The sequence below is a fragment of the Meriones unguiculatus genome, chromosome 7, assembly GCF_030254825.1.
Source record: "Meriones unguiculatus strain TT.TT164.6M chromosome 7, Bangor_MerUng_6.1, whole genome shotgun sequence".
NCBI classification, from domain to species: Eukaryota; Metazoa; Chordata; class Mammalia; order Rodentia; family Muridae; genus Meriones; species Meriones unguiculatus.
The window spans coordinates 51,944,085-51,954,432 of record NC_083355.1 but is presented as its reverse complement, the minus strand read 5'-3'; positions in this window follow the sequence as shown (position 1 = coordinate 51,954,432).

Genomic DNA, 10,348 nt, shown 5'->3' with positions numbered 1-10,348 from the left:
CTTGGCAAATTTCAGCCAATGAAATCAATGCAGCTTTTAAATTTCTTGTTATTTTATTAATTCTGGCACTGAAGAAAGATACACATGTCCATTCATATTAGTAATTTCATACAGTCAACAACAATTAGACCCTAAGGTAGTTTTAGAGGGAAATTTTCACTACAGGGGTTATATTGGGGTATATTCACAAAGTCAACGAAGACAACAAAAGAATTCTGGAACTCATGGAGCATATGAAAAGAGAGCAAGCAGTCTGTGGAATTTCTTAGAAACTGCTAGAGGGGAGACTTGAAAGGTGAAGGGCCTTGAAGTTCTAGGGAAGTGGCTTTCACAGAGGCCTTCTAAGTGCAGGACCTTGAACCTAACATCTTAGATGCCTGAAGCCAACTCCTGCTTCTGTTGCTGGCTGACTCACCCTGACCCTTTTTAAGTTTTGCTGCAGATCTGGGCAGGGTCATTTGATGTGGTCTGTAGTCTTGTCATTAGAGGATAATCAGGTTTATAATAGGCCTGATTTCTTTGTGTGGAGATCAAAGGCAAGTACCTTGGGAAATGGCAGGAGAAGGCAGGGAACAGGGTGTTCCTGGGATTTCCTCTGCCCTGTGGCTGGGCTGGGCCTGTTAAGCACAGTGATATTCAGCCCTTATTGAGTATCTGAACCATTAGTTTAGCCAGGGCTCTTGGCAGGAGGCAGCTTGTTCTACAGCCTGGGGATGCTCCTCATTTATTCCTTCCAAGGGCAGGCACTTCACAGTGTGGGCAGAAGGCAACAGCCCACTGTAATAGTGTCCAGTGGGTATTCTCTAGAGAACCTGCTGACCCTTGCACTTGTCTTAAGCTCCTTCTCTATCCAGAGGAGCAAGAGCAGGGCTGGCATCATGATCATTTTGCTCACAAAGCCTTATATGCTTGGGGTTCACCCAGCGAACTCTCCTCCAGACTGGGGTGCTGTCAACATACACCAGCCCTTTTTGGCCTAGTGTCCTGAAGCCACAGTCCTTAAAGCTTATAATAAAAGACCTCCTAATGGGAGTGAGGAGTCAGAGAGCTAGCTCAAGATCACAGGTGGAGCTGGTGGACTGTATGAAGCTGACAGAAGAATCTGTACCATTTAAAGGGAGTCACCTGGATAATATCAATGCATCCTGTGAAAAAATAATATATTAAAAATTAAAAACCAGTCACGGTGCTGCATGTCTATAATCCCAGTGCTGGGGAGGCACAGGCATGTAGATTTCTGTGAGCTCCAGGCCAGCCAGGCTTACATGATGACACTAGGGCATCAGGAAACCTGACCTCAGAGAAAGTAGAGTTAGGCACCCATAGGATCTCTGGATTCAGATGGTTGCAGCTTTCTTTTTGAGGAAATGTGCTAACCAGAGATATGATAAGGTTGCAACAGTGCCCTGATTTTATTTCTGTTGCTGTGATAAAAGCATCCTAAAAAAGGCAACATAGGGGAGAAAGGAACTTATTGGCTTATACCCAGGTCCTGTCTATCACTGCAAGAAGTCAAGGATAGAGCACAAGCGGAAGTTACATTAAAACCATGTGATGCCTGCTTGCTACTTGTTCAGCAATTCCTCTATACTCATACATTTAAGGATCCTCTGCCTAGGGAATGGTGGTGCCACAGTGGACTAGAACTTTTCATCAATTAATGCCATCAATACTAAGGCATTCCCAAACAAGACAGCAGCATCCATGTGTCATTAAAAGGTGCAGAAATAAGCTATTCCAGAGATAGTATCAGAGAATAAGGTCTGCTGTATTGTACATGAGCAAAGACTTACATAGTAGAAGCCCACTGGCTGTGGTTAATTAGCATCTTACCTTGGATTGGACGGTGAGTGCACATACTACCAAGATATCTATTCAGAAGCACATGAAAGGAGATGAGAGAGTGTGGACAACTCAACAGGCCAGCTGTGGACTCCTCACACTACTTCAATATTCAGTGTTCAGTGTCAAGAGCAAAATGTGCTATGGTTCTTGGTTAGAAGTGTGCCATGTAGGCCAGCCAGCTACAATTTCTCCTCTAAACTAACAAACAAGACCATGCCACATAGCATGCCCACAGGCTCACATGATACGGATATTTCTCATTAAAACTCTGTTCCCCTGTGATTCTAGGTAATATCATGTTGACCATTGAAACTAAGCAGTGTACTGAGTTACTGAAATGAGAATTCTAGCACAGTGTGCCTGACACATAGTAGGTGTTTAGAACATGAAACAGCTTTGTCAATACTGCTAGGCAGTTGCAATTCTTAGTGACCTGTTATCTTTCAAACTTTCTTGAAGAAGAACAATATGGTCAGCAGCACACAGGCAGAATAAAATCCAAGAAAAGGTGCTCACTCTACAGTGATATAAACTGTGTAAGAGACTCTCCTGTCATTTATCAAGTCAATGGCAGTCACAAATGTGCCAATGTGTATCTTTTAAGAAAGAAAAACAGTATTTTCTGTTTGCTTGCGGCTACTGTAAAGACACAGCTAACAAGGGTGTTTGTCAAATGTGTTGTCTTGCATTAATCATAGCACACTCCCATTTGGCACACAAAATAGTAAATTATGCAGGAATGAACTTGTAAGTCCTGCTTTTAAGAATATAAAAAGTCCACTCCTGATGAGACCTAATTGACTAGGAGCAGAAGGAAGGAAAAGAAGTCCTCCCTTATCAGTGGACTTGGGGAGGGGCATGCATGCAGAGGGTAGAGGAAGGGAGGGATTGGGACTGGAGGAAGGAGAGAAACACAGGGGGGATACAAAGTGAATAAAGTGTAATTAATAGAGAAAAAAAGAGGGGAAGAGAAAGGGAAGGTGGGATTTGGAGCGGACAAGGGAGGAGGCTATAGCTGGGACACAAAGTGAATAAATTGCAATAAATAAAAAATAAAATAAAAATTAAAAGAAAGAATATAAAAAGTCTTTATTAAAGAATGTTTTTCTGTTACATGAGCTTGATTTTCTCTAAATTCTTATTGCCACAATGGGCTACCAAGTAAAAAGCAAAAGCTATGATTTTGAAGACATAACACAACAAAACAAAATAAAACCTCATAGCCAGCAGGATGTGGTGGCACATTCCTTTAATCCTACTACTTGGAAGATAGAGGCAGGCAGATCTCTGTGTCATCCAGGATGACCCTGAGTCACACCACATATACTCAGATTAAAATCACAGCTCCTGTCCACACAGAGTGGAAAATGGTGCTTTTTCCACTATCCAAAGAAGGTGACCTAACAAATCACTTGAGTACTAGGGAGCCCAACCTCTCAGGACAGAATACCAGGTAACATTACTCAAACAACATAAATATGTTTTTTCACAGTTGCAGATAAAGGTTTCTGATGTGGCACTCTGCCTGGTGCAGTGTGTTCTCACATGGCAAAGATGTCTCCAGCACCTCTTCATCTTTTATAAGAAGAGCAATCTACAGCATCAGAACTGCAGTGGCCGGGCCCCACCGGACCTCACCTCTAGGCCAATCTCTGTCAGAGAGGGGAGCTCAGGCTTCAACACATGAAATGGAGAGTGGGAGTTGAATCATCCTAAAGCAACTTGGAAGAATCATATCTTAGCAATAAGAAATAATTGAATGTGTCCAGACACAATGAGATTTAGAAATCCAGGAAGTTCAAAATGTTTCATGTTTCCAAAATGAACATAAGAGTAGTACATAGTTAGGGTTAAGAGTTGTATGAGAATATAGAAATACATAGGAGACAACACAGGGCAGCTTACAGTGACCTGTGTTCTAGCTGCAAGGAATCCAATGCCTTTTTCTGGCCACCATAAACAATTGCATTTGCATGTATATACTGTCCCTCGACACATATGCATACAAATGATTAAAAATAAAGATAAATCTTTTAAACTATTTTAATCACCTGGAATACACAAAAGAAGAAAAATCAAGCACAGAGGACAGGATAAAAGTGTTCATCAAATGTGACAGAAACAAGTACAAATATTCTCAATTGGCAACACAACATAATTATTCTAAAGCTTAAAAATGGAGTAGAGGATGTTATTATAAAATGAATATACTGAAAATCCTTCTAGAGATGAAAACTACAATGTTTGAGATGAAATTACATAGAGTGGTATGTATGTCAGATTAGACACAGTCAAAAGAAAGATCACTATGCTTTCTCTACTGTAGCTCTTTACAAAGAGTTAAAACATTCTTGCCTAGAATGGAACGATGAGGGGGCCTCATAAGACTCTGAAATCAAAAGAAACATAAAAAGCTTAAGAAGTAAATGAAACTTATAAGATTCAGAAAATCCCTGACAGTTACAGTATGCACAAGGCTGAGGTTATATAAGCAATAATAATTTGGGGAAGAAAGGACACTGAGAGAAGTCAACTAGCAGAGCTAACTGCTAAGTGTGCAGGAATCCCAGAGATGGTCACAGCTTTTTTGATGATGCAGCTGTCATTGAATTATATACACTCCTCTAAGGAACTCTCAAATATGCTCCTGTAAATGACTCCAATAAAATCACTGGTTCACTAAAGTATACTTGGGTCTTTGGTCAATCATCAGTGCCTAGCTAGGATGAAAAGATATTTGTTCATGTCTCCTTGATAAATGTCACACAAGAGCATGCTATACACTTATCCCAAATGAAACAAAAATAAATAGAATAATAAGGGCATCGTGCAGTGGTAGAAAAGCTGAAATGACCTAACAGAGAACCTTGTGATTAAGGTCCATGAAAAGGAGGAGAGGAGACAGAGAAGAAACTACTAAAAGGCAGAGAGACACCACGCAAATCAACAAAATCAGAAATAAAAAGGGAGACATAACTACAGACACTGAGGAAATCCAAACAATCATTAGGACTTACTTCAAAAGGCTACATGCCACAAAATTTGAAAATCTAAATGAAATGGACAATTTTCTTGATCGATTTGACTTACCAAAGCTGAATCAGGACCAGGTAAATCAACTAAATAGTCCTATATGCCCCAAAGAAATAGAAGCAGTCATCAAAAGTCTCCCATCCAAAAAAAAAGCCCAGGACCAGATGGCTTCAGTGCAGAATTCTACCAGACCTTCAAAGAAGAGCTAACACCAATTCTCTTCAAACTATTCCACAAAAATAGAAACAGAAGGAACATTACCAAACTCATTCTATGAAGCCACAGTCACCTTGGTACCTAAACCTCAAAAAGACTCAACAAAGAAAGAGAATTTCAGGCCAATCTCCCTTATGAACATTGATGCAAAAATACTTAACAAAATACTTGCAAACCGAATTCAAGAACACATCAAAGATATTATCCATTATGACCAAGTAGGCTTCATCCCAGGTATGCAGGGGTGGTTCAATATATGGAAATCCATCAATGTGATCCACCATATTAACAAACTGAAAGAAAAAACCACATGATAATCTCCCTAGATGCTGAAAAAGCATTTGACAAAATCCAACATTCATTCATGTTTAAAGTCTTGGAGAGATCAGGGATACAAGGCACATATCTAAACATAGTAAAGGCAATATACAGCAAGCCTATAGCCAACATCAAACTAAACGGAGAGAAACTTAAAGCAATCACACTAAAATCAGGGACAAGACAAAGCTGCCCACTCTCTCCATATCTCTTCAACATAGTGCTGGAAGTCCTTGCTAGAGCAATAAGGCAGTTGAAGGAGATCAAGGGGATACAGATTGGAAGAGAAGAAGTCAAATTGTCACTATTTGCAGATGATATGATAGTATACGTGAGTGACCCCAAAAACTCTACCAGGGAACTCCTACAGCTAATAAACACCTTCAGCAAAGTGTCCGGATACAAAATTAACCAAAAAAAAATCAGTAGCACTCCTGTATACAAAAGACGAAAGGGCTGAGAAAGAAATTAGGGAAACAACACCCTTCACAATAGCCACAAATGACATAAAGTACCTTGCTGTAACCCTAACCAAGCAAGTCAAAGACTTGTATGAAAAAAATTTCAAGTCTCTGAAGAAAGAATTAGAAGAAGATATGAGAAGATGGAAAGATCTCTCATGATCATGGCTTGGCAGGATTAACATAGTAAAAATGGCCATCTTACCAAAAGCAATCTACAGATTTAATGCAAGTCCCATCAAATTGCCAACACAATTCTTTACAGACCTGGAAAGAAAAATTCTCAACTTCGTATGGAATAACAAGAAACCCAGAATTGCTAAAACAGTCCTCTACAATAAAAGATCTTCTGGAGGTATCTCCATCCCTGATCTCAAGCTGTACTATAGAGCAACAGTTATAAAAACTGCATGGTACTGGCATAGAAATAGAATGGTGGATCAATGGAACCGAACAGAAGACCCAGAAATAAACCCACACACTTATGGACACCTGAATTTTGACAAAGATGCCAAAACCATACAATGGAAAAAAGATAGCATCTTCAACAAATTGTGCTGGTCTAACTAGATCTCTACATGTAGAACAATGCAAATAGTTCCATACTTATCACCCTGCACAAAACTGAAGACCAAGTGGATCAAAGACATGTCTAGCTGCGCGGGGTGGGGGTGGGGAGCAGCCTTGCTGCATTCCTTTCTGCCCACTAGAGATACTAGAGATGCCAGGAAACCGGCCCAGATGGCCCCCAACTCCTTACAAAAGTCACATAGCCTTGTTCCTAGAAATGTGCTAATCACCCCTCTCCCCTGGCAACAGCCAATGAGCCTAGGACAGGACATTTTGACCAAAACCCACAACCAGATGCTTCTCCCGCAACAAGAGAGGACAAAGAAAGCCAGAAACGTTCATGGCTTTGGCACCTTCCCACAGCCAATCGTTTTAAAATGCAACATCCCCTTTTGTGTTTCAACCAATAGAAGCTTGCCAGGCTGGAATCTCCCTGCTTTGGGCATGCTGGGAGGGACTGGGACCTAGGATGTATTTTTCACCCTCAATCCTGAGCTCGGGGCTCTCAGTTGAATACCATTGCCTTGGTATTTGTGAGAGTCCCAGTTCAAGCTGTGAATAAAGATCCTTGAGAATTTTGCAATGGACTCAACTCTTGGTAGTCTTTTGAGGGTCTTGCTAATTGGACACAAAGATGAGAGCTAGAAAATGTTTTGAGCTGAGTGAATTTACCAAATGGGGTGATTTTTCTCATTTTTGTCTTCTATCTGTCCCTTTTGGTCCTTACTGGTATTATTTATCTTGAAAATATTTCCCAAGAAAAATGTGGGCCTTGCAGTAAATTTCCCTGGGGGGTCACTTCATTAGACAAATCTTTTTACTTTTTTGCCACAAGGGAGTCCTTCTGTGCTTTGGGCCTCTGTTCACATAACTGGGAGAGGCATATTTAACTTTCTCCAGCCCTGCGGTTTGGTGGAGAAAGCCTGTGAAGCGTAACCTTTACCACCTGAAGTGGCCCTTTGTGTGGCTGGATACTCTGACTGTCTGGTCTTTGAGATTTTAGTAAAAAAGTCATAATCATATTCCTGGCTCTTTCTCATTTGTGCATTCTTCCAAGTGTTTAGAATCTGTCTCTCAATTACTTCATGCCTTGCCATTTAAAGAAGGCTGGATGGAAGATTTTTAAAATCATGAACTCTTGGCTCTGTTTAGCTTGACAGGAAAAAAGAATTTTTTGTTTGTTTTTTGTTTATTCCCCTCTTCAAAAAAGAATTCATTACAAGCAGTTAGAACACTCTGGAAATGTTGTTGCTAGCAGCAAGGACTCTAGTTCCCTGAGATTCCAACTTCAGTGCACTTCAAGTTGAAAAGCCTTCTAGAAAAAAAGGCCACCAACTCCATATAGATATTCTTCTTCATTAATTGTTGTTGTTGTTGTTGTTGTTGTTGTGTGCTCATAAGCACATTTCACAAGTGTGCAGAAGTCAAAGGATAATTTTCAAACTCAACTTCCGCTCCATCATGGAATTCTGTAATGGAGCTCAGATGATCAGGCTTATATGGCAAAATGCTTTTACCCGCTGAGCCATTTGCAAATGAATAAAGAAGGTGAGAGTCCTGAAGGCCACCTTAAATATCTGTGTGTCTCAACAATCAAGTAAGGTTTGTCCACAGAACTCAAGGTTGGTTCAATGCCCTTTAAACAATGTGCACTGCAATACTAATGATTTATTTAGAAGAACATTAAGATCATCTCTGTAAGTTCAATGATGGCATCTCATAGGAAAATTAGAAACAGTGAAGAAATGAAATTTTTATGGGTCAAAGTAAGACATGAATGAGGGAAAGAAATTTGTAGGGAGGAGGGGAGACTGGCAGGGATGGGAAGGGGTGACAGATGGTGAGGCAAGAATAATTAGAATGTATTAGAATATAAATACATGAAATTTTCAAGGAACAAATTTAGAAAAATAAGAATACGTAGAACAGTGTATACCAACATAATATTTTTCATTTAAAGGAAACAATGTCAAATAAAGACATTTGTGTAATGTTAGAATGTTAGAATAAAGATCAGGCCACAGTCCATTCTGTGCCCCACCTCTCTCGCAGATACTCTCTCACAGGTGCCTGATTTCTCACCTGAGAGTGAAGATGTTTCTGTTAGACTTATGCCGTGGAAAATGTTGGAGATTTTTTAGTGTGAAGTTAAACCCAATCCCAGATGTCCTGGAAGGAATATAGGCCAACAGAAAGGATAAAGGTGAAAAAAGATATTTCAATAGTCATTGCATATGTGGGCACACAACTAATTTTATATTTACAGCACATGTGAAAATAAAAACATAGGGGTGAAAAAGAGGTAAGTGAATTATGGTCAGTTTCAATGACTTGTCTGCCTCAGGAAGAAGGGCTCAGACATTGTTCATGAAGTATTAAGTACAATGGAAAAGTAGAGGGAATATAAATATGATTACTATAATTTTTGGATCAACCACAGAAATATAGTTTAAAAGTCAACAGAAGAGTCCAAACAGAATACTAAAAACATCCAGTTTATCCAAGAAAAAACAGAACAGTCAGATTAGAGGGACAAAAAGCTTATGGCATAAATAGAATACAAATGCCAAGATGATGGAACTAATGTGAGTGTTTCCTTCCACCTCCTCTCTCTCCCTTACCTTCTTTCTCCTTTACCTCTCCTCCCCTTCCTTTTTCATTTCTACCACAGCCTCCTTAAATACAAGTCCCTTACACAAAGCTGGATCAGGCAATCTGTGCATCGGGGTCTGAACACAAAATGGACTTCCTCTTTCCAGGCACTGAGTCAGTTTAAAATGAGATGACCCCCCAGTCTCAGGAGTACATTTGTGTCATGCAGTCATTTGAAAAAATCGGTTCTTTGCACAGCATGCAATCATCAAAGTTAAACTGAATATAGTCAAAGAAAGGCTCAAGTGTAACTGTGACTTTGGTCATTTTAATGACACTGTGAAACCTCTGTTTCTCTGAAAACAGACATTTCTCCTTGTAAATATTTATGGGATAATTGTAGCAACAGAATGACTATTATTTCAAGAAAATTTCTAATATAAGATGAATGTGTGGTTTATAGAGCCACCTTCTTAATGCTTCATCTTCTAGCCCAAGCTCTAGATTGCCTTATCTATCCCTGATCTCAGTGGAAATATTATCTTATCCACCCTATCTTCATAGCAGTATCTCCTGAAGATACTTTTTTAGGTCTTATATTAGACTAATTTGTTAGAGTTTGTTCTAACATCGCCCATCAATTCAAAGTCAAAAGACAACCAACCGGTAGATTTTTTTTTTTTCTTTTTAAGAATGATGTCCTCAATTCCAGAAGGTGACATTTGTTTTTCCATTTGGGACAATAGGAAGAACCAAAAGACTTGCGTCAGGCTTCTTAGAAGAACAGGTAATTTAGTCACATGATATCTTAGTACCTTTTCATTTGGCTAGGATAAAATGCCCCTATGGAAAGCAATTTAAGGGAGAAAAGATTTTTCATAGTCACAGTTCCAGGTACCATAGCCTCAAGTCATGGCAGCAAGAGACTGGGAGAACTGATCATTTCACATGCATACTCAGAAAGAGAAAGCAATGATGCTACTCAGTTCCTGATCTCCCAGTTCAAAACCCACAGTGGGCAGGTCTTCCAACCTCAGTTAAGATAATCAAGATATTTCTATGCCAGTATCATGCTGTGTTTTTGTTGTTGTTGTTTACTATTGTTTTGTAGTATAACTTGAAATCAGGGATGGAGATACCTCCAGATGATTTTTTATTATATAAGATTATTTTAGCTAGTAAGTGTTTTTCCATATGAAGGTGAGAATTGTTTTTTTCAAGGTCTGTAAAGAACTTTGATGGTATTTTGATGAGGACTGCAATGAATCAGATTGCTGTTGGTAAGATGCCCATTTTTATTATGTTAATCCTAC